Genomic DNA, 27,142 nt, shown 5'->3' with positions numbered 1-27,142 from the left:
GTGGTTTGGAGACACGCTCAGAACGTCTCACCACAACTGATTCTGCCTCTCTAGCCACTATAGGCTGTTCCTGAGCCTGACCATGCTGTCTTGATGTGCTAGCACTAGGTCCATCTTCCCTGAAGACAACTCTTCTGATCTCCTCTGTCTTCTCTGGCTTAGCGTGAAACTTGGCTTCATTGAAATGCACATCATTGCTACGAATAAGCTTTCTGGACTCAGGATCCCAAAGCCGGTAACCCATCTCGCCCGATTCTCCGTAGCCAAGAAATATACACTTCTTGCTCTTTGGTTCTAACTTATTTCTGAACTCCTTAGGAATATGGCTATAAGCTTCACAACCAAAGACTCTGAGATGCTTATACGAAGGTGCCTTGCCTGTCCATAGCATCTCGGCCACTGCACTCTTATCCAGAACCCTACTAGGAGACCTGTTGATCAAATGGACTGCTGTAGCCACTGTTTCCGCCCAAAATCCATCAGGCAACTCAGCATTTGACAACATGCTTCTGACCTTCTCTTGTATGGTCCTATTCATACGTTCTGCAACCCCATTCTGTGAAGGATTATATGGTGCAGTAAGTTCCCGCTTAATCCCTTTTGCTTCACAAAAGTCTTGAAAAGCTTTGGAAACGTACTCTCCACCATTGTCAGTTCTCAAGCACTTCAGCTTCTGACCACTCTGATTCTCCACGAGCTGCAAGAATGTCTTAAAGACCTTGAGCACCTCATCCTTGTGCTTCAAGAAGTAAACCCATACTTTGCGAGAATAGTCATCTATGAATGTACAAAAGTACGCTGCTCCCCCTAGTGACAAACTAGGCATTGGTCCGCATAGGTCACTGTGTACAAGAGCGAACCGTTCGTCGCTACGATTCCTCTTTGATCTGTGTGGTTCCTGTGTTTGCTTACCATAAACACAATGCTCACAAAACTCGAAATCTTGAAATGAAAAGCCAGGCAAATAACCATAATGAGAAAGTATTTCCATTCCTCTTTTTGACATATGTCCCAACCTACGATGCCACAGTGACACACTTGGCTGCTCAATCACATTAATTACATGGTTTTTAACCTCTGAAACATGTAAAGTGTACAGAGTTCCTGACTTGCTGCCATGTGCTACAGTCATCGAACCTTTGGAGATCTTCCAAGCGCTGTTCCCAAAAACTGTCACATAACCCGCATCATCCAACTTCCCTGTACTAATCAAGCTCTTTCGGATTGCTGGAACATGTCTGACATTCTTGAGCCATAAAGAAGAGCCATTCTGAAACTTCAACTGCACATCTCCCACTCCAAGTATGTCACAAACCTGCTCATTGCCAAGTCTGACATAGTCTTTAGTAGCCACATATGATGTAAACCACTCTTTGTGCGGAGAAACATGTAAAGATGCCCCTGAGTCGATAATCCAATCACTCATAGCATGTCCATCCTCTGCAGTCAAGAAAACAGAATCAAGATTGCTTGTAAGGAAGATGTCACCACCTGCTATACCAGAATCACTGTCTGAACCAGATCCTGTGACATTCACCTCTCCAATCTTCACTGAACTCTTCTTTTCATCTTGCTCAGAACTCTTTGTTTTGCCTTTTTCTTGTTTCCACTTCATACAGTCTCGCTTCATGTGACCCTTCTTGCCACAATGGTAGCATTCTATGTCATCCTTTGACTTCGAATCACGAGACTTACTTCGGTTTTGTGCCTTCTTACCCTTCTTCTCTTTAAACTGTTGTCTCCCTCGAACGACCAAAGCGCTATTGCCTTTGCCTTTGTCAATGTTCTTCCTGTTCACTTCCTCTGTGAGCAAGCTGCCTTCTACATTGGCACTTGTAAGACCTTCTGGCGCGACAGAATTACTTAACGCTGTACGAAAAGTATCCCAACTGTCTGGCAAAGTGATTAAGAGAAACATAGCCTTCACTAAATCTGGAAAGACTATCTCCTGTGCTGTTAACTGGCTGAAAATTGAGTGAAATTCATTCAGATGATTTGACATGGCTGTCCCTTCCTTCATCTTCAAATCCACCAATTTCTTGAGCCAGTAAATCTGAGAAGCAGCACTTTGTTTCTCGTACATATCACATAGCTTTTGCCATACGCCATACGCTGTAGTCTCTTCTGCTACGTTGAAGTAAACATTTTCTGCCAGTGTCAGCATGATTGTGGAACAAGCTAACTCGTCAAGCTCTTCCCACTCATCTTGAGCCATAAATTCTGGTCTCTCCCCTTTGAGCTTCAGTGGCTTCACTTGTTTTTTCTGCACCAAAACCTGCCAAATCTGCTTCTTCCAGAATGGAAAGTTTGTGCCATCTAGCTTCTTTATGTTGTAAAGAGTCTCACTGTGAGAAGATGCCATATCTGCCAAACTGTTTACTCCTGAGAAAAATCCGGCAGAGTTTCCCCTGTAAACTGGCCTCTGTACACAGTAAACAAGCTGTAATCAACAAGCTGAACACCTCTCCTCAGGAACTGTCAGTATTTTGAAAATTTTTGACAGAGTCTCCCCTGTAAACTGAGCTCTAGGAACCAAAAGATAGCTCAAAAAACAATCATAAATAGCTGACCAGTGACAAATCCTGTAAGCATACACTGTCTCCTCTCTGGGCGATGACAGAACCTGTATCTGTCTCAAGACTGAACTCTGAACAATGCCTCAACGGCCTGACGCATAAGATGCAATCCAGTGTCTACACAAAGTCATACATCCTAAGGGATAAAAGTCGCCGAAGAGGATGCGTGTAGAGGGGAACTCCAACAACCTAATCCACCTCACACTGGGTAACCCAGCCCCCAGTGCTTGGCTTCAAAAAACCTCACACACGACCCTCTCAGATGGCTCAGCAAACTGCCCAGAACTAGCATACATCCTATAATAGACCAATCACTGTCCTATGACCGCTGCGGCGGTCTGTCTGCTAGCGTGACTCACAACTAGCAGACCCACAATCACAGTACATCAATCTGCAATACATGCCAGTGGTGTCAAGCCGTCGTATGGCCACACCTCCCCTGGAACATGGCAAGCACAAGAAGTAACAATGCAGACTGCAATATATATATCTGATGATATATATGTGTACCTGGTCTATAGATGATGCTCTGAAGACGAATAAGTGATGTATGTCGATGTCGATATTGATGTCGACCACCTCCTGCTTGCCAATCTACACAAGATGGATTTCTTTGCGGCTGAAATCTATCTTCTGCTGTAGTGCTCAGAACGAAATTCTGAGGGCATAAACGGCTTCGAAAGGGGGGTAAAACCCTAGGTCGCCTGATGGAAACGCTCCCGGAACGCCGAGTGTGAATTTTCGAACTCCGGATCCAGAATCTGCCGGAAAAGTGCGCGCGCGCGCGATTGCGCAAATCCGCACTGAACCAAGGCTCTGATACCAATTGAAGTCGCGGAGCGGAGCGTGGGTCGACTCTCTCTCTCACACACACACACAGTGAGCTTACACAGTACACAGTACGCAGAGATCTGTTAGAAGGGTTATCTCTCAATTCCTTAGTATTCACAAAGAATATGTTAGTATATACAAAGAGTTAGAGGTAAGTGAGTTAGGCGGGCGGCCGGCCATCTCCGCATAAGAGGCCACTTGGGCTTTAATCCCAACAGGTAGGTCTACAATGACTTTGACTTTTTCTAGGTCAGTGGTTATGCCATTTCTTAAGACAATGTGTCCTAAGATGCGTCCTTGCTTAACCATGAATATACACTTTTCCGGGTTAAGACAGGTTCGATATGTCCTGGATTTTTCAAAGACCTTTTGCAAATGGTCAATATGTTCCTCTCGTAGAAGAGAGTGCACACAAAGATCATCCATGTAAATTTCTAAGAATATTCTTAGGTATTCTTTGAATGCGTGCGTCATTAACCTTTGGAAGGTAGCTGGGGCATTAGTTAAGCCAAATGGCATAACTCGATACGCATAAATTTCCCATTCTGTGGCAAACGCTGTTTTGTGTTGATCCTCCCTTGCTATTGCAAGTTGGTTATATCCTGAAAACCCATCCAGAAAGGAATAAGCCCGTTTTCTAGCCACCCGCTCAAGTACATGTTCTGTGATTGGCAAGGGATAATTATCCCTTATGGTAGCTGCATTTACCTTTTTGAGGTTTACACACACTCACAGTTTTCCATTCTTTTTGGGAACTACCACAATGGGTGACACCCAATCTGTATGTTTGATTACATAGATGAATTCAGCTTCCATCAGCTTATCAATCTCTTCTTTGATTCGTTTAGCAAATGTGTCATTATAAGTATAAGGACGTTGTTTGCTAGGTTGTTGTCTTGCTATTTAATTACTACCACATTCTTGTCACAATTAAAACAATGATTTATTTTAACTTTCATAACTGAATTTCATTAAAACAGCCCTTGAAAACAGTATTGAAAACATTCTTTTAGCAAACAGGCATCTTTAAACTTAAGACAGGGTACTATCAATCAAAACATTGTCCATAATAACCATGACCAGTACTCTTCTTGTCTCAAGACCACCTAAGGGTGAAGAACGACACCCATTTCTTATTCACAATCTGGAGTGGATAAACCCCCATCCAAGGTTCCAGGTGCCCATACACCAAACCAGTTGCCCATACAACCAGACGGCTCCCCTAGGATAAAAAACGGTATCCTAACTTATGTAGAAACATCAAGACATGACACGGAGTTGAAACTCAACGTTCATGGAGGTAACCGACTTATCCGTGGCTGGAAAGCCATCATTATCATCAAAATATACCAAGGACTTGGAGGTGTCTTGAGACAAGCTGTCTTAAGGATGATCAATCATATCTTTCCTAATTCAACCAATTTTAATCCAAACAATTCTTTCCTACATTATACACAATGCACGTTGGAAGTTCCTCCGTTTTTGGTCAATTATTATTTGTCTTATTCTTACTCACTCCTTACGTATGCAATTCTAATTTATAAAAGAACTTAAACTATTTGAAGACTTAATTGATTAATGGGAAACCCAGTTGGGATTGATTGACCATCTGCTGCTACGCTGGCGCCTGAAGACTCTTCTCTGTAGGCCTACTACTAGGCCCAGCTTCATCGTCGTGCGACGCTCTAGTTCTTTTTAGAGCTCTGTCCTCATCATTAGATGTAGGATTGGCTCGGTCCCTTTAGGTGCCATAACTTCTTATCCTTATAAAAAGGATGTCTAATCATTAGGTACATTATTTGAAATCTATACTTAACCTTTGTATTCAACTGTAACCCATCCAAGGTTAAATTGTAGTCTTAAATTCTTGACCTAGTGATTTCTTATTTTCCTATAAATGCATGATAACTTTTTTTGTAGCTTCCCTTAAGGATTTTTAAAGCTATCCTAATTTACTTATAATTTTGTATATCTTTTTCCTAATTTCCCCATCGAATTTTAAGCTTGGAATCTACTTATTTTGAGCTTAATATTTATTCTATTTATTTTCTCTTAAAGACTTCATTTCCTCAACTTTATATCACAGGTTTACACTTACTATAATTTTTTAAAAAACTTTTGACCGCAAAGTCTATTTACTTTAATTGATCTTTTGCTAAAAATAGGATTTTTGGTCAATTATAATTTCCTAACCTCACTAACTAAGAATGGTATAATTACCACAAGTAGATAATGATATTTTTTATCTCTGGTAATTATCTTATTATTTTGCAACTTAATTATCTAATTTCTATCTTCAATTTTCAGCTAAAATTAAGATAATTTGACTTAAATAAATATTTAAACTAATTTTCTAACCTTGACATAACTATCATGGCCTCTTTATTATGTGAGCTAACTCTAATAAATAGAATGTAATCATATAACATGATTTATTAATTTTCCCCTTTAAATTTCAACCAGAATTAGTATATTTTGACTTAGATAAATATATATACTAAGTTTCTAACCTTGAAATAATTATCATGGCTTTTTTATCCTATAATCTAGATCTTATAAATAGCCTGTAATCATAGCACATGATTTACTAATTTCCTTCTTTAATTTACTCTCAATAATAGTGATTTTCTACTAGGATAATTATTTTAAATAATTATTTATGGTTAAGATAATTATCATGGGTTACGTAAGATGTAATTTACCTCTTATAATTATCTCAAATCATTTTGAATCACTTTGCTATTTTCCATCTTTTAATTTGTCATAAAAACAGTGTAACTCTACTAAGATAATTAGGTAAACTAATCATTTGAGATTAACATAATTATTATGGGCTCCCTAAAAGATAATTATCTCAGAGCATTTTGAATCACTTTGCTATTTTCCTCCTTTTAATTTTTTTAATTTGTCCTAGAAATAGTGTAAGTCTGCTAAGATAATTAGGTAAACTAATTATCTAAGGTTAACATAATTATCACGGGTTTTCTAATATGTGATTTATCTTTGATAAATATCTCAAAGCATTTTGGATTAGTTTGATTATTTTTCCCTTTATTTTTCTCTCAAAAATAGTGTAATTTTGCTTAATTAATTATGAAAATTAATCAAAAAAATTACAAGATAATTTTCCTAGCATAATAATAGTCTAAAATAGCTTTGATAATTATCTCATCTTAATCTAAACTTAATTAGTATAATTACCATTAATTTATGGTTTAAATGAATAATTTCAGTCCTAATATGATATAATAAATAATTAGCTTAATATCCCTAAGCTTAATCACAATAATCATCAGAGAATATTTAATTAAGAGAGGATTTTTGAGTATATATAGGATTAATCTTCAATTAATTAAGAAAATTGTAAATAGGTTAACCTAGCTTTGCTAATTAAGAAAGATTAGGACTAATTATTGTTTAATTAACCAACTAGAGCTTGATCTCTAGTGATTTTTGTGTAGAGCTCTCTCTAGATGAGAGAGAGTGTGCCAAGGCTCCGAGTCTGTCTAAAATTGTGAAGCAAGGGTCATATTTATAGGTTTGGGCACTCACAGGCTAGAAAGTGGCAGTAACTTGCATCCCAAGCAGCCCTACAGCTCCAAAAATGCCCCCTGCTACTAAATCTAGTCTAGGAAAGTTCGTCATTACCCCACACAACCCCCCTCAGCTTCCAGAATTGACTATTTTCACTGATTTTTAATGATGAAAATTGGAAATATCAATAATTTCTAAAACCTTAGGATAAGAAAGTCTTTGTTAATAATAATTACTGAAACCATCCAATTTTACTTAACTAATTGAATTCCTAGTGTAACCTTTCAGGGCCCGTAAGTTTTCCAGATTTTATCGGAATCTAATTCTGAAAAATTCTAACCCTAGTAAAGCTCTGGTTACGGTTCCAAAAATACCAGTATTTGCCATAGTTGGATCATTCTACAGTGTTTTCTTAACAACCAAGTTAATTTGATCAGACTTTGTACAATTTCTAAGGTTTCAGAAACTGGAAACCTTACAATCACCCCAACTTAAGAAATTGAGATGTCCTCATCTCAACTGAATTTGGGGAAACCTTTGAAAAGTGATACTTCGTCCTCCCATGTAGTTTCTTCAGTGGGGTAGTCCTTTCATTTTACTAAATGTTCTCTGATTATTCTGTTTTGCAGACTTCTTTCCCTAGTTAGAGTTACTTGCTAGTCAACTTTTCCCCAAGAAACTCTCAGTGTTGAGCTCATCTTAAAAACCTTTACAAACCATTTGTATCATAAAAAAACCCAGGTTAAATCAATTCCATAGAAGATCCATATATCCACCTTGTCAACATGAACACGCTCAGTCTAATTGACCATTCAGAGCAATCAACATTCGACAAGTATCATGCATTTCAGCTTTGTCAATCTGAACGCGTTCGGCGTGTTCTTGCCACTCTAAGCAATCTGCGTTCGGCACAAGCTTCCACCATTGCACCAGAGGTACCCCCCCCCCCCCCCCTCTGTGCTCCAATTTGGTTGACCAACAATATGCAAAGGGTTTTAAGAAGTATCATACCAAAAGTTCTTTTCGGCTTCCTATTAGTTTCGTACCTTAGTACTTTCATATCTAGGTCATTTTCCAAGGAAGGCTATCGTGTGCACAAAGAATGTGAGTTGGTTTCTTGATAACTATCTCATTCTCAAGATTCAGATTCTTTTCATACTATTGAGAACCTCTATCTCCATTGCTAGATCAACCCTTGATTTCTTGATTGAATACTAACTTAACTTTAGATTCCTTAAGTAATTTGGGAAAGAAAAAAATGTATACCATTATATAAGTAACTCAAAGGTTTACATTATCGACTTATAGTGGTTTACAAAACTGCCTATGTTGTTGAGCTCTAGGATTACTAACTGTAGCCAAGCAAGTGTCTCTTTCATCTTCCTCGTTCATTAAGGTTGGTTCTCCCAAGATGGACTACTCATGGGATTATCTTTGCAGTGTTGCTTCCACCAAAGTTTGGCATCTCCGCTGAGACGAACATACCCAACATTGTTTGGTTTTTCGGAGCAGTTTCTGCAGTTTTAAAATAGTCTTCCATAGCATCTAACCATGCTTCGGCATCTCGCTCTAAATTGGGTCCCTCTCCCTTGAAAGTAGGGAGTTGAACTTGCTTTAGTAATAATTTCTTCTCTTGAGTAACAGTGTAAAGGCTATTTACGCGAGTATTTCCCTGAGATTGAATTAGTGGAATTTAGTACCAGATAAAGTCTCTCTTACTTATGCTTTTAACCTATCTCATACTCAAAACTTTTTCACACAGGATGAAGACAATCACCAAGCCATAAACAAAATTGATTATTGCATACCCGTGAGAACCATAATATGTACAAGAGTTAATACCATCCATGAAGGTCCTACTATATACAATTCTATATTAGAATCTTGTGGACCCTGGATGGATCAGATATAGGATCAAAATATACAACATCTTTTGGTCCATTAAAACTAGGGCCTACACCTATGGGCCTAATTCTACCTGGGTAGATTACTTTAGACACTTGGTCAAACACCCACTGATTTTGTGATACTTGGACATCATCTATTACAAGGGTTTCCTCTGGATTCTCTGTTCCAATGAAAAAGTATACTTCAATCACTTGAAGATCTTTGAACCACTTGAGTCTCTTCATAATTAGTTCTAAACCTTCTAGCTCTCCCGCATCAACGAAGAAAATTTCACCAGATCCTGACCAGTTGATCCTCCAAGTGGAAGGAGAAAATCTCTTATCTAGCCATTTCATCACGCTTTTTCGTATTGAATAGTGTCAGGATAGGAAAACTTTCATAAACCTAGTGTTGAAATCCATGGATTTGCAGTAGGCATGATGGACATCTTCCTGAAAATATGGGAATAATCCTCTCTCTTTGTTTCTCTCCCTCTTTTTAATCAAATATCTCTTTCATTGAATTCATCAAGATCACTTATTTCAACCTAACACATTAACTTTTCCCTAGGTCCAAGACTTTAGTTAACACATGCTCTGATACCACTTGTGAAATCCCCAACCCGCCAATACCAAGATCGGAATGGGATCCTTGACAGGTCTCTAGGTCTGATGAAAATCAGAGTCTCTAACAAGAAAAATCCAAGGAATAGACCTTTACCATTGACAATGGCTTGGGTCTATAGCCTTAGAAAAAGACCTAGTTCTGTCTTGTAGCGGAAACGGGACAACATATTAAAAGTCCAAAAAAAACTATTTCGGCCCTATAACTGCCACAATTGGGCTAAGGCATCCTCAACCAACGCTTTTTTCCCCCTAACAGATGTGAGGGCACAACCGCTGGTGGACTCCTCTTCCAAGTGAAGAAGTTTTCTAAATGTTTTAGTACGCAGGGATGGATAGTTACCTGACTAATCAGGTCCACTCGTCTATCATTGACAACCTTAGTCAATCCCCACTAATCAGGTCCACCCATCTATCATTGACAACCTTAGTCAATCCCCACTTACCACCCCGCACTCACACATGTTGTCTTGTTATTTAATTACTACCACATTCTTGTCACAATTAAAACAATGATTTCTTTTAACTTTCATAACTAAATTTTATTAAAACAACCCTTGAAAATATTATTGAAAACATTCTTTTAGCAAACAAGCATCTTTAAACTTACGACAGGGTACTGTCAATCAAAACATTGTCCATAATAACCATGACCAGTACTCTTCTTGTCTCAAGACCACCTAACAGTGAAAAAACGGCACCCATTCCTTATTCACAATCCGGAGTGGATAAACCCCCACCCAAGGTTCCGGGTACCCATATACCAAACCAGTTGCCCATACAACCGGGCGGCTCCCCTAGGATAAAAAACACTATCCTAACTTCTGTAGAAACATCAAGACATGACACGGAGTAGAAACTCAACGTTCATGGGGGAAACCGACTTATCCGTGGCTGGAAAGCCATCATTATCATCAAAATATACCAAGGAGTTGGAGGTGTCTTGAGACAAGCTGTCTTAAGGATGAAAACAATCATATCTTTCCTAATTCAACCAATTTTAACCTAAACAATTCTTTCCTACATTATAAACAATGCACATTGGAAGTTACCCTCTATTTTTGGTCAATTATTCCTTGTCTTATTCTTACTCACTCTTACGTATGCAATGCTAATTTATAAAAGAACTTAAACTATTTGACTTAATTGATTAATGGGAAACCCAGCTGGGATTGATTATCTACTACTACGCTGGCGCCTGAAGACTCTCCTCTGTAGGCCTACTACTAGGCCCAGTTTCATCGTTGTGGGACGTTCTAGTTCTTTTTAGTTCTCTACCCTCATCATTAGATGTAGGATTGGCTCGGGTCCTTTTAGGTTCCATAACTTTTTATCCTTATAAAAAGGACGTCTAATCATTAGGTACATTATTTGAAATCTAGACTTAACCTTTGTATTCAACCGTAACCCATCCAAGATTAAATTTGTAGTCTTAATTGGTAAATTCTTGGCCTAGTAATTTCTTATTTTTCTATAAAGACATGATAACTTTTTCCACAGCTTCCCTTAAGGGTTTTCTAAGCTATCCTAATTTACTGATAATTTTTTAAGCTTGGAATCTACTTATTTTGAGCTTAATATTTATTCTATTTATTTTCTCTTAAAGAATAAATTTCCTCAACTTTATATCATAGGTTTACACTTACTATAATTTTCCTAAAAACTTTTGACCGCAAAGTCTATTTACTTTAATTTATCTTTTGCTGAAAATAGGACTTTTGGTCAGTTATAATTTTCTAACCTCATTAATTAACTATGGTATAATTACCATAAGTAGATAAGGATATTTTTGAGCTTTGGTAATTATCTTATTATTTTCCAATCTAATTATATAATTTTTATCTTCAATTTTCAGCTAAAATTAGGATAATTTGACTTAAATAAATATTTAAACTACTTTTCTAACCTTGAAATAATTATCATGAACTTTTTATTATGTAATATAACTTTAATAAATAGAATGTAATTATATAACATGATTTACTAATTTTCCCCTTTAAATTTCAACCAGAATTAGTATATATTGACTTAGATAAATATATATACTAAGTTTCTAACCTTGAAATAATTATCACCTCTTTATCCTATAATCTAGATCTGATAAATAGTATGTAATCATAGCACATGATTTACTAATTTCTTCCTTTAATTTATCCTCAATAATAGTGGTTTTCTTCTAGGATAATTATTTGTGGTTAAGATAATTATCATGGGTTACTTAAGATGTAATTTACCTCTAATAATTATCTCAAATCATTTTGAATCACTTTGCTACTTTCCCCCTTTTAATTTTTCCTAAAAACAGTGTAACTCTGCTAAGATAATTAGGTAAACTAATTATTTGAGGTAAACATAATAATTACAGGCTCCCTAAAATTTGATTTACCTTTGATAATTACCCCAGAGCAAACCAGCTGCTCTAGGTGTCTACTGGAAGACATATCCTGCACAATTATATCCCCATGCTCACTGTCGAGCATAGAAAGGAATGACTGCATAATCGCTGACATCTCAGCCTCCTCTGCAATCATCCACTGCAAACATGACCACTCAATTTTCTATGAGTCACTAGAGCTCTCATGCTCTAACTCCTTATGCATAGACTCTTGCACAACGTCCTCCTGTCGTAACTCAGTAGAGCAAGACCACTCTACCTGTCTATCCTGCATAGAAATATCTCGCACAACTGACTCTTTGCTTTGCTCAGTCACTAGCAAATCATGCATGTCTGACTCTGTCACCTCTATGTGTGACTGCTCAAGTTGTGCTCCAACTGTGTGCACAATGAGCTCACTACTCTGCACTCTATGCAAAGCACCCTGCAACCCATGAGCAAAAGATACTGTCCGGGTCTCTCGCTCTCTGCATGGCTGTAACAAGATTGAGACTCGACCATGATTCTCGCACCAGTACTACGTGCAAAGGGTACCATGTGCCAATTCTAGCACCTCTCGCAATCACTAGCGAACCCAAATGCAACACAAAAGATCACTCAAGCAGCGATACCCGACATCCACTATCCTTGAGCTGACCAACGGAGATCAAACTTATCATCAAATCTGGCACATGACGCACATCTCTGAGCACATACAATGCATTGCTCGGTAATGGCAGTCTCACATCTCCTGAACCAGCAATCTCATGCAGTGACCCATCTGCCAATCGCACACTACCATGCACTCTGCTAGAATAGCTACTGAACCAGTCACGATACGGAGTGACATGAAAAGTAGCGTCCCTGTCTAGCACCCAGTGCAAAATAAGTGCACTATCCTAAGACATCAAAAAATCAGGAGTAATACAGGAAGCAAATGTGACCTCACTGTCACTAGAGTACTCAGACACTGTATCTAATCCTGCAAACTATCAAGTCAACGGAGCCTATAGCATCTACTGCATCCTTGAGACTAGCCTGTCTCCTGTGCTGTCTCATACGACGAAAGCATCACCGTCTAATGTGCCCTGTGTGACCACAATGCCAACATCTCAAGTGTCGACATGAATGAGAATGCCGTCTCTCATGAGTCATTGTCCTAAACTCGAAAATCTCACACATATTGACTACTATAAGTGAATGTCAAAAATAACGAAGAGTTGTAACTCTACTCTAGGTATGGTAGCAATGAAATACACTCAACTAATCCAAAAGAAGCAACCTGCAACGAGAAAATGCTCTCAAAAAAAGAGCTCACCAGCACCTACAATGCTTATGCGAATCCATGCATAAAATCTTTCGTAGTAGTGTAACCACACTGTGCTCCACAAATGGCAATGATGCAAATCCCAAATGTCAAGAGTACTAGGCTCCTGTAGAGTAAACCAAGCTCCTGTATGGCTGTAAAATATGGCTACAAATCAGCCCCAAAACAGCCCCAAAATTCAGCTCTTAAACAGCTGCATAAACAAGTCACAAACGTGTCCCAGATCAGCCTACATTTGAGCCATACATGGACACCTGCAAAGAGGAAACAATGGCTGAAAATTCAGTGTCCAAATAAGCCCTCAAACCTGCTTGTAAACTTGTAAAACTGTAGCTGAAACCTGCTGAAAAACCTCAAGCCATTAGTGCTCGAATCTGGCTACCTAGCTCGTAGCCACACAAGCATACATCACAATATTCACTCTTGTGAGTGTGCCAAGATAACTGTACGCCTATCAAGCCGTGAGCTAATCACCAAGCCCACACTGTGCGGTATCGATGCATACATGCACTAAGCTCCCACCTGTAGAGAACACCGCACGTAATCATTGAGTGCAATCGCAATCACAACCTGGATCGCATCAACTTATGCGCATAAAACTCATGGGAAAATTTCTCTAGAGTTTTGACGCACAATGGCTATCAACAAAAAATAACCATTGTCCTGCAAGCTCAATACAATGAGCAATCAATGCGCATCAAACTACACTCAACATACATACATAAGCTCTGCAAACCTGTGTCCAACAAATGCTCACAAAGAGTACCACAAGTGACCATACATATCATCCACAACCAACCTCTGCACTTGCTCACAAGATCTACTGCTCATCACATAAGCATACATAGAGCATTACCCGCTCAAAGACCATGTATGCAAGCCACAACACTGCAGAAGAACCACTCAACTGCAATTGGCAACACCAGTGGGAGTAGTAGACTCAACCTGTACCTAGGAGTCAAACCCAATCTTGTAACACCTGCAAATAGTTCCTGTCAAACCTCCTCAGATGTGCCTGCTACCTGGAGTGTGCACGGGTAAGCTGTTTGCAGCACAGAAAACAACAGAGCCCAAAACTGTCATGAAAAACAGTCTCTGTGTTTTTAATTTCAGACCCACCTGCACTCTGAATCAGAAAACAATTCCTTCTACAAAATCGTAGAGCTTGAAGCCATCTCTATTTTGAACAAAAAAGTTTTGGAATCGGAGCTTTGTAGCTCAAGTTATGAGCAAAACAGTGGACTGCTGTCAAATTGTTAAAAACTGAATGACTTTCTTCTGTGCTTCTTTGAGCTCATAGAAAGGCTCAAACTCACTTCCCACCTCGATGCGTGAGCTGAACGCATCAATGTCACAATGCTTCCATGTCTATGGAAGCTCCAAGCTCCAATCCGTCGCCGATGTAGCCATTGCAAAGCTTGCCGAGAAGAGGGAAAATGCTATACACAGTGGACTGATCTGTGAGCACTAGGAAGCTCCTGAGAGCTCTCTTGCAATCCTCTGTATGGCTGCCCACAAGCCTCCTCTATTTCTTTGCTCAGATCTGTGACCTCTCCGCCATAGCCCGCCGACGAGTTCATCGCGAAGCCGTCCATCTATGCTCTCACACCTGTCGCTCTGATACCAATTGAAGGGGATCGGGGAGCACCTTAGACAGAGAGTGAGAGAGAGAAGGAGACACATGCATATATGGGTGGGGAGACTCAATCAGTGAGCAGCCCCCTATACACTTATGCTATGTATAAGGTATACAAGTCAATGGGTGGCCGGGCAAGGCACAGGCGCCTATACCCCAGCATAAACTGCTTACTTGTAGGGAGTGCTGACCAAGTGGTTAGAAAAAGCTTAATAGTGCTCAAAAGTGCCTAGAAAGTGCTAATAAATGCCTTAAAAGCACCTAAAAATGCTTTGAAGTGATCAATGGTGCCTACAACATGCTTGAAAATCCTTGATATTGGTAAGAAAGTGTTTCAAAGTGCTGAAAGGGTCCTTCACAGTACTTTGAAGTGCTTTTATATAGCTCTATAATGCTTTCTAGGTGGTTATGAAGTTTTGACCAAGTGGTAAGGATTGAGTAACGAGACTGCTTTAAAGTGCTCCACAATGTTGAATGGTGCTAAGAAAGTACTTCAAAGTGATTTCAAGAAAGCAATGAGAAATTTGAAGCACTTAAACTCCTCACAAGGAGCACTATGCGGTGACTAGGTGGTAAGAAGCTTTGAAGTGCTCAGTGTTGCTTGATAGGTGGTCAAAAAGTGATTTGAAATGCTTTATGGTGCAAAGAAAGTGGTAACTAGGTGGTTAGAAAATGCTCCACAATACTGAATGGTGCTTAGAGAGTACTTCAAAGTGCTTTCAAGTAACTAATCTGCAATCTGAAGCACTTTAACTGCTCACAAGGAGTAAAAGTGGTGTCTAGGTGGTAAGAAAGTGCTTTGGAGTGCTTACTATTGATCAATAGGTGGTCAAAAAGTGATTTGAAATGCTTTTTGGTGCTAAGAAAGTGTTAACCAGGTGCTTTGAAGTGCATACTATTGATCAATAGGTGGTCAGAAAGTGATTTGAAATGCTTTTTGGTGCCAAGAAATTTGTAACCAGGTGCTTTGAAAGTGCTCTAAATCTGCTTTGAGAGAGGTAGCTAGGTGCTTAGAAAGTGGTTACCAGGTGGTTAGAAAGTGCTATGAAGTGCTCAATGGTGCTCAATAGGTGGTTAAAAAGTGCTAAACAAGTTGTTAGAAAGCGCTAAGAAATGACTAGAAAGCGTCTTGATAAAATTTGTCAGGCATTTTTTAATTTGCTTTGAATTCTTTAGAAGAAGTTGAATAGAAGCATTCAAGCTTGTGCACTTAAGTCCATTCAAGCATGAAATGATCTTACTCTCTGTTGTTGTTTATGCTATGGTTGGCAGCAAAGGAATATGGCTTTGGGATTTGAATTAGAAGCCTTGACGTCTCAAAGACAATTTATGGATACAGCCATCCAATATATCCAAAAAAAGGGTAGAGGCATCATTGTCCCTTCACCGTTGACTAAAGCCTCTATTTGCAAACCGTTTGTGTGTATTGGGGGTGACTGTGTTGCATGTGGGAAACCCCTCTCAGATAACCACATGGCAGGGTTCTTCTCACTAGAATGTCAACACAAATATCACCCTTTTTGCTTTGTAGTTCTATGCGACACTATGGCAAGGTGCACTCAACCATTGTGCATAGTAAAGATTCCAAAAAGTTCTCGGTACTTGGAATTGAGTACACAGAGTCTGAGGGTGGGTTCACTATACTCACCTTAAATCCACTTGTCATGAGATAAGTCCCTTCAAGTGATTTTTTTCTTCACAAAAACCAATGCTGACAAAAGTTCTCGTTTGTTGAGCTTGAAGAGAACAATACAAAACAGTCTGAACTTGACGAGAACAACATAGAGCGATCTGAGGGTTTTCAGCATGGAAAGGCTGTTGTAAAAAGTGGGAATTTAGTCGGGGACCCCGAGGTTGAACCCTTCATAGATAAGGACCATGGCAAGGAAACCATTGGACATGACTCCATCAAGCTCTCAACTGTTAGGAATAGGGTGTAGCTTAGTAGATAATTGAGTAGATTACTTAATGGAGAGAGATAATTTTCACACACAAGAGATTATAGAGTAGAGAGAGAGAGAGAGAGAGAGAGAGAGAGAGAGAGAGAGAGAGAGAGAGAGAGAGAGAGAGTGCTTGGTGGATACGGTGGATACAGACGTATGCACACCGAACCCTGTAAACACTCACTTGATTTTTCAAAGAAAGCCATGTAATTCAGCCTATGATGAGTTGTAATTGTAACATAATTAGACAATACTCTCTCTACCTCTCTGAGTCTACACCCTTGTAAGAGGTCGGATGGCCATGTGAAAGCTCCCTTAACTTTTAAAGTCAAAACCCTTAGTTTGGACAAAAGAATCATCATTAGCTTGGAAGATTTGAAAACGTGCACTGTGGGAGCCCCTTACTACTACAAATTGTAATCCTCTTTTCTCTTGGACTGGTAATCAAAATTCATTTCCAAATAGCACATTGTGTTCCTTGTCTCTTCCTCTACAATCTAAGTGTAATCATTTCCAATTTTGTAGTGGTTCGTGATGCTTTGTTTGTGAGCTAAATTCATTGAGTTGAAGGTTAAAATGGTTGTTTTTTGATGTTTTGACAGTGGATAAGTGTTTCTATGCTTAAGGAGGACCTTTTCGAGTACTTCTGTTTCAATTTTTTACACATTTTTTGTGATGGATCGTGATTTATATACCTTCCCAAATGGTAACAGAACTTGGTAAGATGGAGCCCTTAGGTGTTGTGATACCTCTCCTTAAGTTTCGCTGCATTCCAAATTTGTTTGTATGCCAAAATGGCGTGATGGCCTAGAGTGGTGCGATGGAACGCATACTGATTGTCTGATAGGAAGTGGTTGATTTTCTTTTGTAGTAGATTGAGTAGTCCTCTTAGTTCACTTTGGTGAGATTGACACTCTCATTAAGTTTCCGTGCCCCATCCTGATTCGCTTCCTTGCATATTGACATTATGTTAGTACAAAAGAGCTATGCTACAGACGTCCATCGTGGCGACCCGCTAACATTGGTGCCGCTACCCGGGGAAACTGATCCTTAGGTGATGAGTGACTCAGTGTACAAAAAAATCTCCCTTCAAAGCTTTTGACATCCATTCCGCTTACACATAGACAATGAAGCAGCTAGACGTAGGTTTAGTGCTTGGTAGAGATCGGAGTCCGAGACTAGCCAGTGCTACTTCTTAAGAGCAAAGAAAGCTGTGAGTGAAGTACAAGATAGTATTTTGTTCTTTGATTTTTCCATGCTTGGAAAGGACTGTTCCACCACACACTTTGTTGTTATTTTTGTATTGTTAAGTTCATTTATGTTTGCAGATTCATTTCAATTTATAGGAGTAGGTTAGGAAATAAATTACACCATCATTTGGGGCCAAAAGGATCGAGGAAAAAACTATCAAAACCTTATTTTGGTGTTGAAGACCAGAACTTTGAAAAGTTGAAGAATTGATGGTCAGAGATTCAAAACTGAACCAAAGTCAGCAAAACCTTCAAAAAGGGGATAAAAGCATTGGCTAAAAATAGATTGTGCAAGAAACTTCCAAATTGCCTGTCAAACATGGATCACGATCCATGTACCTTTTTGGTAAAATGTGCTAAAACTAATTCCTTTGCTTATAACAGGCTCTCAGACATTAGAAGCTTGAGTTTGGTCAGAAATAGAGTGCTAGAAGATCACAAAAATCAAAAGATTGGGGTGAGCAGAGCAAAACCTTGGAAATTGGGGAAAACAAGGAAAAACTAAACTTTTACTTGTCCAAATTCAAAAAGGGATGAGAATTGGGATCAACCAAAAGCAAGGAACCAATAGAACCAAATTTCATGTTTAGATGCTTCCAAACATGGATCACGATCCAGGTTCAAGGTAGACATATGACAATACGATTTGACCAGTGTACTCCTGATTACTAGCTGAAGAACTTTTCCAAAAGGAGTCATAGACAAAAAGTGAAGAAATTTGATCAAAATACCAAAAAAGGAGTTATCTGCAAAAAACCCCAAAACAGACACAAAATCTTGCTTTTGAATTGGAAACAACTAATCAAATCCAAAAAGATTTAGGGAATAGCATCACCATACCTTGTGTGACCATCTCACAAAGTATCAGTCCAAAATCTTGCCAAACATGGATGGCGATCCATGTATCTTTTTGGAATTTTGAGCTAATACTTAGCAAGCAGAAAAGTGATAACAATTGAAACACTTTCTCCCAAAGGACCCTTATCAAAAAAGTTCAAAAAGAGGGCAAAAATCAGATCAAGGGGGAAACCACTGAAACAAGCTCTAAAAATGACTTTTGGTTGACGTAAAAAACTCCAAAACATTCAAAAACCATATAGCCAACATCACTAGGCCAAGGACTAGCTGTGGGCCAAGTTTCAATGCATACTGACACTAAGGAACATGGATCGCGATCCATGTTTCCCTAACACATTTTGACACCAAATTGGGACCATAGCTAGAGGGCATCATAGAGAGTCTAGTGGTCTTTCTAGAGTTCAATTTGGATGCAAAAAAAAAAAACCATCCCAAAAGCCCAGAACTGGCAGAAGCTCAGGCAAAGTGACAGAACCAACCTAGCTTCCAATCCACAGGTTCATTTCTAAAAATTTTGATACCATAAGACCTCTTAATCATGTTGAACCTGATGGTATCAACAAAAGTTCATTTGGATTCCCAGCATGGATCGCGATCCATGTACCTCTGAGTCAGAACAAAAATAGAACTTTACCAAACAAAGAGCTAATCCACAGTATCCTGGTGGTTCTTCCAAAATTGAAATCGGACCTAAATTGTTGAGGTTGTGTAAGGAATTGTGTGCTACTGAAAAACCTAGCTAAATTTTGTCGATTAAAAGCAAGAACTAATAAAAATGGCTGTAAGCTCACAGCTATCAAGCAAATTTTTGACAGGTTGCAGGTACTAGAGGATACTACCCATCAAGCAAGATCAAATTGGAGATTCAAACTACTTAATGAGGTAACTTGGTTTGGATTTTGTATTACCAATTCTTCATGAATTTGCGATCAGGGAGATTGTACCAGAATAGTAATCCCAACATCTTTGACGAAGGGAGCAATCACTCTACAGAGGAAAGCATTAATCAGAGACCATTGCCGCCTTTAGAACCCATTTTAGAGGAGAGCTTCTCTGACACTTTGTCAGAGAGATCATACAGCCTCGTGACTGAAGATTCTAACAAGTCAAACCCTAAGGGAACAGCTTTGATGGGGGTAGGTCCTTCTCAGCCTACATCTGATGTAAAATTACTGTATTTGAAGTTTCAATTTGAAAATGTGCTTAAGGCCAAGATCTTTAAGGATGGAATGGACCGCTACTGTGTGAAGTTGGAAAATAAGCCGAGCGAGTTCAAAGACCTTGTAGATGTTGATTATGATGGGGATAGATATTTCAATCGAGAGGGAATGATGTACCTAGTGGTTCATAACCCTTTTATTGTGGATAAATGGGGAATGATTGTAACTAAGGACAAGGTAGATAATGAGTTGGCCGATGAACCACCCAAAATAGAGAAACAAAATGCGGTACTCAGACGCACCAATGAGACAGAACACCTTAATACAGGCAACACGTATGTGGGGCTTTATAAGTTCAATAATGGAGAACAAACACTCTATTACATATGTGACGAGCCCTGCATCAAGGAATTGACTGACCAAAAAAACTTGTATGTTTACATGTACACAGAGGGGAGAAGTATTCAGGTGGTCATAATAGACAAGTATGGCTAAAAGTACTCCCAATGGTTTGTAAGGAATTAGAGAGATATACATATTTTGGAGGACCACCCCACCAATACTATATAAATCCAGAAGAGGTAAAAACCACTATTACTCACACAAGACCTGAGACCGGACATGTAAGCCCCTTAGGAACTAGGGTGGAGGAGTCTTTTGGACATGAAAAATCCCAAACACAGGGCCTTTAGGATCAACGGCGTCTAGGGCTTCCATCAACACACAAAGGGGTAGTACTGTTCTTGATGTCACTTACACCACTAGAATCCCTCCAACTATTACACAAGATTGACTTGATGAATGTATAGTGGAGAGGATACCACTGGTAGTACCAAGAGGAGATTATGCACCTATAGAAGCCACATCAAGTGGACCAGGTGTTGTTAGAATGGTTATAGAGGCCAAACGTATGCAAACATCTCAGGTGGAAAAATGTGTAACCAAAAAGTATAATGGATCGGGAGATCCGTATGCCCATGTTTCAATCTTCAAACAAGTGTTGAGAGCGAAACAGGTAACTGATTTCCATACTCAATATGAAGGTTTTGGGTTGACATTAGAAGGTACTGCTTGACTTGGTTCAACCATTAAACAGCTTGGAGTTCCCAAGTATTGAGCAACTTCTCCAAGAATTTTCTGAGTAATTCTCAAAGAGGGGGATCAAGCATACACCGTCTCCTAGATCTATGCATTTGGGCAAAAGGAGAAAGAGAAAGTGAAGGAATCATCGCTTCATTTCAAGCAGTACATAGAAAGATGCCCTGCACGAGAACTACCTCAGGATGAAAGACTAACATTCCTTTTCATAGAAGGATTGAAAAATGACACGCTTAAAAAGGACTTGCACTTGAAGGCATGTGTAATTTTCGAGCAAGTCACGAAAGAGGCGTTGTATCTGGTAGATAACTGCAAGGCATATGGGGAGGTGACTTCCACAATAAAATTGGGAGGGCAAAACCCAACTGTGCCGAACGTTGATCAAATGATCAAGGAGGTGATCAGGAGGATAAACCAAGGAAACAAGCCGAATCCAAACACACGACAACCGCCCACCCAAAAATGCGACACATGTGGAGGAGATCATCCAATCCAGTGGTGCAACCTTCAACAAAGACCAGGAGTAAACGCACAGTGAATATTGAAGTGGTGTGCTACAGAACAAAAATGGACAAACCATGAAACTCACAAATGTTTCTATAATCGGAACTATGTTAGAGAGAGACAATACGGACTACATGGAGGGCAAAAATTTCCACCCCCTCCAAGGTACCAAGTAGGGCCAAATAACACTATCCTAGGGTAGGAGAAAGCTCAACCTGTGTTGGGACATCAACCTCCCTTACCCTAAGAACATAGGGCTATGGTAAGAATTTCTCAACCCATAGAACCACCTTCTGATCAGAGTATGGTCTAAGTAGTCTCATATCAAGAAGAACCAGACAATACTTATGAAAGGGGATTTGAGGAGAATGCATATGTTCCAGAGGGATACAATGCATGGATAAATCTTGAATAAATGCCCAAACCCTCATACATAGCACAACCAACTAAAAACCATTACTTGGTCGATGAGAATATGCTTATCTTCATGGAAAATCAAGACTACAAACCGTAGAGGGTATCCTCCTATAAGCAGGACAACCAATGGGGGCTCCACAAGCTTCTCCACCACCTGTAGGACCATGCTATGAATGTGGTGGTAATCATTGGGTGAGAGTTTGTCCAAACAAAGGAGAAAGGGTAAAACTTTCTGGATTCTGTGAGGGATGTACAACTGACCATCTCATTCCACACTATCCAAAAAACCCTGACAACAAGGGGAAAGGAACCATGAACAAGATGGGGATTGTGCCAAGCTCAAGTGGATCAAAAACAGAACCGAACATTCCGATAAACACGATCACTAGAGCCCAAGCACATGAGGCAGCAAAGGAACATACCAGCCAGCCAAACAGAGATAGAAAATTTGTTTGTCCGAACCCCTAGGAAATCTTGGAAGGCAAAACAAGATAAAATGAAAGCCAAAAGAGAAAATGAAAAAAAGGAACTGAAAACCAAATTACTAAAAACAGTAGAACAACTGCAAAGGAAATAGACCTTAAGGGGAATAATGAGATAAAAAAACCATCAGATATACCATCGAGAGGATCTGTCTTGGTAGACAAGGTGTTCGAACCTTTGGATGCAAATTTTAAAAGCTTACGAGGCGAGGCTAAAGCCTAACCAAACCCAAGAGGATAGGTGGCTAACGTGCCCTCATTCGGGCTATGAGAAAGAGAGGCTAAAGATGTGCAAGGAGATCATCCAAGCCGCTCAAGCGCTTTATGGAACCATCAGTTCCTACTACAAAAATTGAGGTATTAATCCGAGAAAAGATTCAAGAGTTAGAGGGGCAGGGAATTGAAAAGAAAGACGGACCAGATTTTGTGGACGAAACACCATTGGGTACGAGGGTGGCAGTCAATACAATAGATGGAATGTATTTCTCAAGCACCCTTTCCAATTCCAAAATTAGAAGAACAATGGCCTCAAAGAGCTATGGGAACAGATCAGGAATAGAAAATATGGAAGTGCTACACTTCTGTCAGCTCCCATCCCAGAGATTCACTTGGAGCATGAGCTCTACCCAAATGACATCAGATCACTGTATGGTGATGTAGGGACAACGATATTGGAGGACAACAAACCTCATTTGTTGAAGACTTTACCTTCATTTATTGGGACCCATGAGACTCGATCGGAGGTGAAGAAAGTACCATCTCAATGGAAAGCCAATCCTAAGATGATGGATACTAAAACTCTTCACGAGTTGATGTTATCCCCTATCCGTTGTACACTAACTCTGTAAGAGTTATTGCACATCAGACCGCACCTTTGAGATGAGGTCGCAAGAAATTTGGAAAAAATAGGGCTAGTAATTCCGTCACCCGATGCTTCTCCAAACACACCAAAGACACAACCCTTGAAACAAACTAAACATGAGCCAGTACCAGTGAGCAAGGTAGGGGATTATTGTGAAGGTAAAGAGGAAAATACTACTTTGTCGGAGTACAAAGAGGTTAATTCAATAGAAATATTGGACAACAGTGTGGGAATAGCCATAGCTACCAAAGAAATGTGGAAAAAATGGGAAAAACCTGATCTCTGAAAGACTAGGATGAAACTTCAATTGGTAGATGGGTATCTGGAAAGACCCATTGGCATCTTGGAGTAGATTGTGGTAACCTCTTGCGGAATTGCATATGAACACACTTTTGCTATTATGAATTCTATGAGAACAACAATTTCAATATCATATTGGGCAGACCATTCATGCGTCAACGCAAAATGGTGCAAGATTGGGATTACGACTATATCTATCTAAGGAATAGGATGTCACTACGAAAATTAGTGTCGCAGATCATAGCTATAGAGATGTGGAATGAATCCTAAGAGAAGACTTGAACTACACAACTGAACCAGAGGGGGGAATACCGGCTTGGCTATAGAACAAAGCTCACCAGTGGACAGGAGAGGCTTCCGAAGGTTGAAGTTTAAGAAGGGAAAATTGCATTCTTGATCGGACTGCACAATATGAGGCATATATACCAGAGCCTTTTCCAAAAGATATGTTTGAACCTTTTGGATGGCAACAGATACTAGCCACTCTTGATGTTTGTGTTAACGAAGTGACCCTCACCAAATTTTGCATGAGGAAGGATATGATATCATTCCATTCTAGATGATGGGTGTCAGCCTAACTCCGAAGTCAGAGTGGAAAGTCCCCGACAAGGATGGGGTTGCTGAGTGTTGATGCATGGTGGATGAAATATTTATAAGAAACCTTGACTAAATGGACAAAGAAGAGTTCCAAAACTCGACTGATAAGCTGCTAGAGGATAACGCAGACAACAAACTGTCTAATAGCTCAAGTCACAGCGTCAAACGAAGGATCGGTGGGTGATCTATTATGATTTCCCAAACCAAAATCCTCGAAGACAACACAGATATCGAGATAAACACAGAAACAACCAAGACAAGCACAACAAGGACTCGGTGCCTTTGTTAACTGACAAAATGCAGTACTTAAGGTTAGTAGAAGCAATGGACTACCTCAAGGACATGATATCAAAGAGATATTTGAAACCACACTCAACCAAAACATAATCGAAAAAAGCGAACAACTAAAACCAAAATGAGAGCAATTCTGAGAAATCGAGGAAGTTATCCAAAATAGAGTGCAAAATCAAATACAGTAAACTGAAACGAGCCTTGGAGGAAGTTTGGACAACGGAAATGGAAATTTATGAGGAATTGAATGATGATATATTCGATGCACCTTCCCACTATAAGAAGTATACAATTCAGGATAGGAAAGTCATGGTGCAGAAACCCAAATGAGATCCGAAGGAACCAGGAACTTCATATGATGGGCCTGAAAAAGTCAAATGCATCAACTTAGCAGAACCAAGCGAGGAACCTAAACCGGCATACATTGCCACGGACCTTACTGACGAGGAAGAGAAACTTCTAGTCGATACCCTCAGACGATACAAAGATGTCTTTGCATGGTCATACAAAGATCTAAAGGGAATAGATCTTGAGATTTGTCAGCACACCATACCTCTTAAGAGTGATGCCATACCACGGAGACAACGTCCTTACACGTACAATGGAACTTTTTCCAAGAAAATTAAGGAGGAGATAGACAAACTGAAGGACGTTGAGTTTATCTACGAGATTGAAAACACTGATTGGGTGTCCCATATTGTGGTGGTACCCAAAAAGAATGGAAAACTGTGTATCTGTGTAAACCTCAAACAGGTAAATGCAACCACAGTCAGGGTTAATTATCCACTGCCAATAACAGATCATGTTATTGAGAGGGTAGCAGGGAAAGAGGCCTATAGTTTCTTGGGTTGGTTCTCAGGATACAACCAGTTGACGATTAAAGTGGAAGATAAGCATAAGACAACTTTTGCAACAGAGTGGGGTGTATTTGCCTACAGAGTAATGCCTTTAGGCCTAACCAATACCCCTGCCACATATCAAATACTAATGAACCACGCATTCAAAGAATATCTGAGAAAATTTTTGGAGATTTACATGGATGATCTTTGTGTTCATTCTCATCGAAGAAGTGACCACATCACTCATCTGGGAAAAGTCTTTGAAAAGTGTAGAACATATCATATTTTCCTAAACCCGGAAAAATGTGTTCTTCATGGTAAGACAAGGTAAAATTTTGGGCCACATTGTGTCCAAAAATGGAATTTCAAGTGATCAAGAAAAGGTACAAATAATGGTTGCACTACCGTGACCAACAAAGATGAAAGAAGTGCAAGCATTTATGGAGCATTGCGGGTACTACATGCGTTTCATATATATATGTATGTTGTAATAGATAAGCCGTTGTACGCCCTCATTGTGCTAAGTTTGAATGGACGGAGGAATGCGAGCAGGATTTCCAAAAATTGAAGCAGCAATTAATTTCTGGTCCAATTTTGCAAGCCCCTGACTGGAGTAAAATATTTCATGTTCATGTGGATGCATCAGCCTATGCCATCGGGTGCATATTAGCCCATCCAAGGCAGAAAGAAAATGGATGTTCATGTGGATGCATCAGCCTATGCCATTGGGTGCATATTATCCCAGCAAGGGCAGAAGAAAATGGATTTTCCCATTTACTAGTCTAGTTAAACAACACAGAGAAAAATTATACCCCTATGGAAAGAGAAGATCTGGGGATGATTTATGCTATCAAAAAATTTAGACACTACCTTCTAGCAAACAAATATGTTTCTTCGTGGATCACCAAGCACTGCTATATCTAGTAAACAAACCTTGCAACACTGGAAGAATTGTTCGCTGGTTTATACTATTGCTTGAGTTTGACTTCACGGTAGTGATACAAAAGGGGACCACACACACAAAAGCAGATCATCTTTCACGACTATTTCATGGGGAAGCACCTGAGGGTGTCGATGATGATCTTCCTGATTCATATCTGTTTAACATCAAAATGGTACCTAGATAGAGCAAAGAGGTCATTCCTCAACTCACAATTGGCTCATTACAGATAGAAAGACAACCATTGGTTATACATCAAATACAAAATCTCTAGCTTTTAGCAGGACAACTATGCAAACACGGCAAGGATGGGATATTATGTGTATAGCCCGAAGAATCCACCTACTACCTCAAACGGTCTCATATAAAAAATACGGGATTTCACAATGGAGAAACACAGACAGGACAACGGCTAAAGAGACTAGGATTCTACTGGCCAAACATGGATCACAGTGTCCATACATATGTAAAATCCTACGATAGCTGTACAAAACAACCTCCAGTGGAACATACCACCCTGTTTCAAGTAGTCCAAGCACCCAAATGGAGTGCCCACATAGTTGAGTACTTAAAGAACAAGACCTTCCCAGAGGAATGGCAAAGCAAGAATGAAAACTGTAGAAGAAGAGGCCAAACACTATCTGCTCATTGCCAACCAACTGTATAGGCGGGGGGAAAGGACAAAAAACTACAGCTGTGTGCTACAGAAAGCAAATATTATGTTATCTTAGATCAAGCATACTCAGGACAGCTAGGGGGACATTTCTCTGCTGATAAAACGACAAAGCTCATGCTACACTCAGGCATATGGTG

This window comes from Adiantum capillus-veneris, chromosome 21 (genome assembly GCF_014529385.1).
Source record: "Adiantum capillus-veneris isolate H3 chromosome 21, ASM1452938v2, whole genome shotgun sequence".
Taxonomy (NCBI): Eukaryota; Viridiplantae; Streptophyta; class Polypodiopsida; order Polypodiales; family Pteridaceae; genus Adiantum; species Adiantum capillus-veneris.
The sequence above is the reverse complement of the archived record's forward strand: the minus strand, read 5'-3'. Positions refer to the sequence as shown.